This window comes from Diaphorina citri, unplaced genomic scaffold (assembly GCF_000475195.1).
Source record: "Diaphorina citri unplaced genomic scaffold, Diaci psyllid genome assembly version 1.1 scaffold193, whole genome shotgun sequence".
NCBI lineage: Eukaryota > Metazoa > Arthropoda > Insecta > Hemiptera > Psyllidae > Diaphorina > Diaphorina citri.
Genome location: NW_007377630.1, coordinates 71,308 through 78,971, shown reverse-complemented (window position 1 = coordinate 78,971; position 7,664 = coordinate 71,308).

The window sequence follows — 7,664 nt, the reverse complement described above, 5'->3', positions numbered from 1 at the left end:
TCCTAAATTTGACTTCATACATCTGAGGACTGTGAGAAACACCAATATGTTTTGTGTGCCGCGATAAGAGATAAAAAATCAATTTTAATAAATCACTCTTATAGATTTTCGATTTCTCTACCTATATTGGTCTGTTTGGACCGCTGATAGGTACATGGTTGTTGAGTAGGTATCTACTATCTAGCTTGTGATTGATGAGCTATAATTAGGTAGGTACCTGTATGCTTGTATAGTCGTACCTACGAATAGCAAATATGTTGCCCACAGCACTACAATAACCCCTTCCAGGCTTTGAAAAAGGGCACTTCAATGCCCACCGAGTGGTGCTCAGTGATCCTCAGACCCAGGTCTGTCCGAAGTGTCAGACGGTCTGAGCGCGAGTGGCGGGTATAAGAACGAAGGTTTTACCGTCCCGAAATAATAGGAAGCCAGCCGTTCCGAGAACGAACCATATCTGTTTAAAAATTCACTCCAGGCGAGAATCAAATCGCGACCTAGCCTTTACAAAGCAGAAGCACTACCCTCCAAGATAAGGCTGGAATCTCTCTAAAAATAAGTAGGTACCTATATTATAATCTTAAAATATATAATCTTTTGTTTTTAAAAATATATAATCTCTTCTTCTTCTTCTTCTTCTTCTTCTTCTTCTTCTTCTTCTTCTTCTTCTTCTTCTTCTTCTTCTTCGTCTTCTTCTGGAACCGACATTGAATCTCTATTTCTCTATTTATTTTGAAATACCCAGAAGAATTGTACGTAGTCAGTGCTAAAAGTCAATAAGACCACTATTGTGTTTTCTTCTATCTTCCATAGATAACCTTTGCAAACCCTTGAATACCCTTGAACTTCATAACTTGTAAAACTCTGCTGTCAAGATATCGTGGGATAGTAATAATAACTATGTAACTACGTTACCTACGTATTGGAGGATAGGTACTAGTTTCATGAGAACGTTTAGATGGGTCTCTCCCTCTTTATACTGGACTTAACCAACTTGGCATTGTTTGTAGGTAGGTAGGTGCCTACATATTTGTTTAGGGGAACATCATAACCTTTTACTTCCTCGGGTCATTTCAGATATTATTTATCAACAAGTATTAATTTGATTAAATAAACAAATTTCGAATCACAAACTTTCAAATACTGCATGCATACCAAACTTCTGTTTTGGGGTCCGCTTTCAACACGGGAGAGAGAGAGAGAGAGAAAAAAAAATCTGTTGTGAACATCACACGACAAACCATGGCCTAAAAATCACAATTTTTCCAATTTTGATGAAAATTTGGATATAGTCAAATAAGTACTTTTTTATTAGGTACATAGAAAGTTATTGGGACCTATTCCAAATCTTTATCCGTACACAGAAAGTAAGTACCTAATTGGGATACTATTACTTATCTCGAAGAACAAGGCATACTCTTACTGTAGGTCAAGTTTGATCAAAATAAATATTTTTTGATTTCATTTTTCCAATTTTGATGAAAATTTGGATATAGTCAAATACGTACTTTTTTATTAGGTACATAGAAAGTTATTGGGACCTATTCCAAATCTTTATCCGTACACAGAAAGTAAGTAATTGGGATACTATTACTTATCTCGAAGAACAAGGCATACTCTTACTGTAGGTCAAGTTTGATCAAAATAAATAGTTTTTAATTTCATAGCACGCCTACTGATTTCATGTACTGAAGACTCGATGACCACAAAATTCCCATATTAACTCACAACACCTCAACATTGGCTCATAAAACACACACGATTACACGAAAACATATGTTACTCACATAGAACGAAGAATGTAATACTCATGTAACACGTTCTAATGGCCATTTTAATATCTATGTTAATTCTTTACGTTTGGATTTTAAGGTTTTGGATTGCGGTGAGTTAACAGCTATTGAAGGTGCCTATTGAATGATTCTGTAGCACGAAACATGTAATTACATAATCATATTTAAAGAATGTAGGCAAGACGGGTATAAATTTTATCATTCAGAGATTTTAATTTTATGTTTACTTAACTTTTTTACGCCTCTAAAACTTGAACTTTTAAACCTATTTCTAATGACATTTAGATGCAGGGACCATGGGACCACTTATATGTAAGGTCAAATTACCTACGTAACCTGATGTCTTCTTGATAGTAGTTCGATTAGTTATTGAAGAATATCAAAAATAATAAAGGTACCTAGGTAACTACTTTCGAGTTTAGAGTAGGTAGGTAATATAGTAGTTCGATTAGTTATTGAAGAATATCAAAAATAATAAAGGTACCTAGGTAACTACTTTCGAGTTTAGAGTAGGTAGGTAATATTAGGTACCTTCTTAATGTCCTAATCTTGGTCAAAACAAGTAATACATGTAGTAAGTACTTAAAACTACCTATTAGGTGCATAGTATACCTACATACGTATACATATCTAGCTAATAATCACTATGCTCTGTCTGGCTAGTGGCTAGGATTCATACACATATACTGGGAGATTTTAAACCAACCTTAGTGGTGCAGTGGTTGACGCGTTGGACTTTAGATGTGGCGGTTCGAGTCCAAGTCAGGTCATGGAAATTATTTAGGTGTAATGATATTGGTGAGCAATATTTGTGACAAACCAATGTTTAACACAGTTAAAAATTCTTTTTCAGGTCAATTAAGTACTTAAAACTACCTATTAGGTGCATAGTATACCTACATACGTATACATATCTAGCTAATAATCACTATGCTCTGTCTGGCTAGGATTCATATACATACTGGGAGATTTTAAACCAATCTTAGTGGTGCAGTGGTTGACGCGTTGGACTTTAGATCTGGCGGTTCGAGTTCAAGTCAGGTCATGGAAATTATTTAGGTGTAATAATATTGGTGAGCAATATTTGTGACAAACCAATGTTTAACACAGTTGAAAATTCTTTTTCAGGTTAAATAGGGAGGGCAAAGAAAAGGCCGTCAGCAAATTACCTGTAATTTGACATAATCCAAGCAGGAACACTGCACTTAGCAAGAAAGCCGTTTCCTTCCAGCGAAGGAGAAAATTCGACTGTCTCCAAAACAGCCGGGGTTGTAACATTGTCACCACAAAAACCAATCGATTAGTACACCATAAATGACACTTCAAATCTCCTCCCCCAAATAAGAGGGACTTCAAAAAGTTGCAAACAAAAATTAAAGAAAGTGACTTATGAAAACTTGAAAAATTCACATCTATCCTAGGACATTTTTGCTTTTGACACAAAAAAGAAAACTGTAAAATAGATAAATAAAAGATCAATTAATCAAAATAATTTAAAAAAATAACGTGGTAGGTAATGTGGGTAGGTACACGTAAAATTCACGTTATGGACTTCAAAAAGTTGCAAACAAAAATTAAAGAAAGTGACTTATGAAAACTTGAAAAATTCACATCTATCCTAGGACATTTTTGCTTTTAACACAAAAAAGAAAACTGTAAAATAGATAAATAAAAGATCAATTAATCAAAATAGTTAGAAAATAACGTGGTAGGTAATGTAGGTACACGTAAAATTCACGTTACGAAAATTGTAAAAATTGCATGCAATAGCTTAATTTCACTTTCCAAAGAAAATTTTGAAAATTTAAATCTACCTTGTTAAAAAAAAGGTAATTTTTAAAAATAAAAAATATACCTAATTAATTGAAAAATTTACGATTTTTTAAACACAAAAAAGTAACTTTTTTTTAATCACTCCGATTACGAGATTTATCAATCCAAAGAATGGTAAGCCATCCTCATTGCTTGTATGAGAAAAGAACCATATTAAACCAGAGTACGAAGTTCTTAGATCAGTAGAGAGGTCTTGCGATTGTACCACAAGCCTTCCACTTCTTCGAGAGGAGACCAGTGCAGGATTGGAGGTCACTTGAAATCGAGTCGTCTTGTACCTACTGATAACTAATACTTCGGTAGAATTGCATTAAAGTTGGAAGGCCGTCACTGATTTCTAGTGATCAAGAATCGAATGAAAAGATTATAAAAGATACCTATCCAAGTTTTATTTACATACGAGCTCATAGTAGTAGAGAGGTCTTGCGATTGTACCACAAGCCTTCCACTTCTTCGAGAGGAGACCAGTGCAGAATCTGAGGTGAGTTCAAATCCAGTCGTTTTGTACCTAATACTGATAACTAACACTTCGGTCGAAAAGGATTGAAGTTGGAAGGCCGTCACTGATTTCTAGTGATCAAGAACCGCATGAAAGGAATATAAAAGATATCCAACTTTTATTTACATACGAGTACGAAGACAAATTTTATTTAACTTTATCTGTCATAATTTTATTCGTATCTGAGGTAGGTAAATTTTTGTAAAACCTTTTTAGGTACCTACCTAGATTTGGAAGAAGAAAAAATCAGCCCTTACAATTTTTCTAGAAAAATTGTCTTTGATCCAAGGTGGCGTGGTTTTTGTTTCCACGTAGTTTCATGGAATGAACTTAAATGTCACGCCTTTCTCTACCACCTAACCCTCTTTACTGCTTAATAGTAGACAGGTAAGTCCCTATGGATGACAGGAAATCACTTAAGTCAAACGAATTTCCTGTGTGATACCTATGTAAACAATTATTCCTGTATGTAAACAACTATTTCTGTTTCCTAAGCAGAGTTCAACTTGACTCTTAAGATCTGACAGTCAAAGGTACCTACCGCGAAATGATACACTCACACGCAAGAAATTTGGAACAGATCTCTCTGGAACTCTTTCGATATCAACAATATTGCAATTGGCCATTGAATATGGAGTCAAAATTGTGATTTTCTTTCGGATACGCATCCGATTCCAATGACTCGAAATACAAGATTTCCTTCCCTATGGTTTAGTACAGGCACCATCACTCCAAACGAGGGGAAACCAGCTTCAGACGAGGGGAAATTCCAAAAGGAAAACACCTACAACTCAACTACACGACAGTATTTTAAAGACATCAGCTTTTAGTTTTGGTGCCAAAAACGTTCAGAAATATGGATAAAATCCGCCCCGGGCGGGAATCGAACCCGCGGCCTAGCGCTTACAAGGCAGACGCACTACCCACTAAGCTAACTAGGCTGGCTAGCTTTTAGTTTTGGTGCCAAAAACGTTCAGAAATATTTTCAAACCACTTCAGAAAAGGCTGCCAGAGTTGAAGAAATCGAAATGCAACACAGTTTTTTTTTTTTTGCAAAAATTTCCCTTTCCGAGAAGTCGAAATTTTTTGCTCTCAAGTGTTTCTTACGCGCTTAGCACAAAGAAATTCCTGCATTTACATTCTGCATTGCATTTAGGTAGGTATAGAGATACGAGAAATATTTCGCCACCAAGTGAAAGTTCCTATATGATCGGTCTAAAAGCTCCGGGCGATTTCATGAATGTTTGAGAAATAGAGAGAGGTATAAATTTCATCTCCAATTTGGGAGTTCGATGTTTAAGGAAGGTATTTTTTAACAGCTGAGTAAATCAGCAAAAAAGAAATAACCAAACAGGTAGGTAACCTACCCACGTCACACTGTTGTGCGATTAAAAAAGGCTTTTAATAAAGAAATACTCGTAACACTAATAAATATAAAAAAGCTTTTTTTATCTCCCCCCTCCCTTCCTTTTTTTTACTTAATTAACTTGAGATCTATCATATAGAGAGAGGTATAAATTTCATCTCCAATTTGGGAGTTCGATGTTTAAGGAAGGTATTTTTTAACAGCTGAGTAAATCAGCAAAAAAAGAAATAACCAAACAGGTAACCTACCCACGTCACACTGTTGTGCGATTAAAAAAGGCTTTTAATAAATAAGTACTCGCAACACTAATAAATATAAAAAAGCTTTTTTTTATCTCCCCCCCCTTCCTTTTTTTTACTTTATTAACTTGAGATCTATCACGTCACGTGAGCTCACGTGACGTGATAGTAGTATTTTTCTGCCTTAACACTGGTCCTATCACGTCGCGCGGCGAGTGTGGTGCATATCTGGACGGGTGACTGACACGAGCATCTAACCACACATAGGATGTTGTGGTGAATGTTGTAATGACCAATCTAGAGTTCCGCTAATATCCAATAATAACAAAAAATAATATCAAAACTTAGAGGTAATAGATAGGTGCATATCCGATACATCCAGGTATCCCTATTTCCTATCTAATAGATCAGTAGAATTGGACCATGGACTGGTAGTCAGGAGGGCTAAGATTCGACTCTCAATTCCACACTATTAATAGCGACAGGAAAATTTTGTAGCGCTATTTTCAAGTGGACACTGTGACAAACTATGACACCGGTAAGTTGTGTCCGAAGAGAGAGAGAGAGAGAGAGAACCGTCTCTTAAGTTTTGCACCAAAGCTGTGCTATTAGAAACACCATACAAAAAGAAGAAGAAGAAAGTAAAGAAGAAGAAGACAAGAAAGAATATGAAAAAAGGAAGAAGAAGAGCACAAGAAAGAATATGAAAAAAGGAAGAAGAAGAGCACAAGAAAGAATATGAAAAAAGGAAGAAGAAGAACACAAGAAAGAATATGAAAAAAGGAAGAAGAAGAACACAAGAAAGAATATGAAAAAAGGAAGAAGAAGAAGAACACAAGAAAGATGTGAAAAAAGGAAGAAGAAGAAGAAGAAGAACACAAGAAAGAATATGAAAAAAGGAAGAAGAAGAACACAAGAAAGAATATGAAAAAAGGAAGAAGAACACAAGAAAGAATATGAAAAAAGGAAGAAAAAGAAGAAGAAGAAGAACACAAGAAAGAATATGGAAAAAGGAAGAAGAACACAAGAAAGAGGAAGAACAAGTTGAAGAAGAAGAACACAAGGAAGAGGAAGAAGGTTTAGAGACAGATAGAAAGGGAACTTTGTTAGAAATATCTCTCTCTGCCAGCACAACATTGGATTGGGTGATTATGCATATAATTCTAGCTGCGCGGCTCAAATCTAGGTCGCAGCAGTTCTGGGTTCGAGTCTCGAAGAGTGAATCTAGGTGTCTGAAGAGATTGGATAGAAGCTGGCCCAGAGAGAGAGAGAGAGAGTATCCACTCAATTCCATTGAGTAGATTACCTATCCACTCAATTCCATTGAGTAGATTACCTATCCACTCAACTTCTGAAGGCTCATAGGTGAGAGTATGTTAAGCATTCACCTGCAGACGGAAATAGATCGAGATCAACCTTGAAAACACGAACATGTTAGGTACCTATTTAGTTATCTCTAATATTTATATTGTTTAGGTATCTATGTATATTATCTAGGTAGGTATAATATGTAATAGCATTTTTGCATACAATCCATTTCTAATACACCTAATATTAGGTATCTAAGCACTAATGCGAATACTTCATGTAGGTATACCTATGGAAAAAAGAAGAGATGAATTGGGTAGATAGTAGATACGTATCTCATAAATGTTTTTTTTTTTTTTTAGGGAAAAGTTAAATATGTAGGCACGAACATGTTAGGTACCTATTTAGTTATCTCTAATATTTATATTGTTTAGGTATACCTGTGTATATTATCTAGGTAGGTATAATATATGTAATAGCATTTTTGCATACAATCCATTTCTAATACACCTAATGTAGGTATCTAAGCACTAATGCGAATACTTCATGTAGGTATGGAAAAAAAGAAAAGATAAATTGTAAAAGATGTACCTATGGAAAAAAAGAAAAGATGAATTGGGTAGATAGTA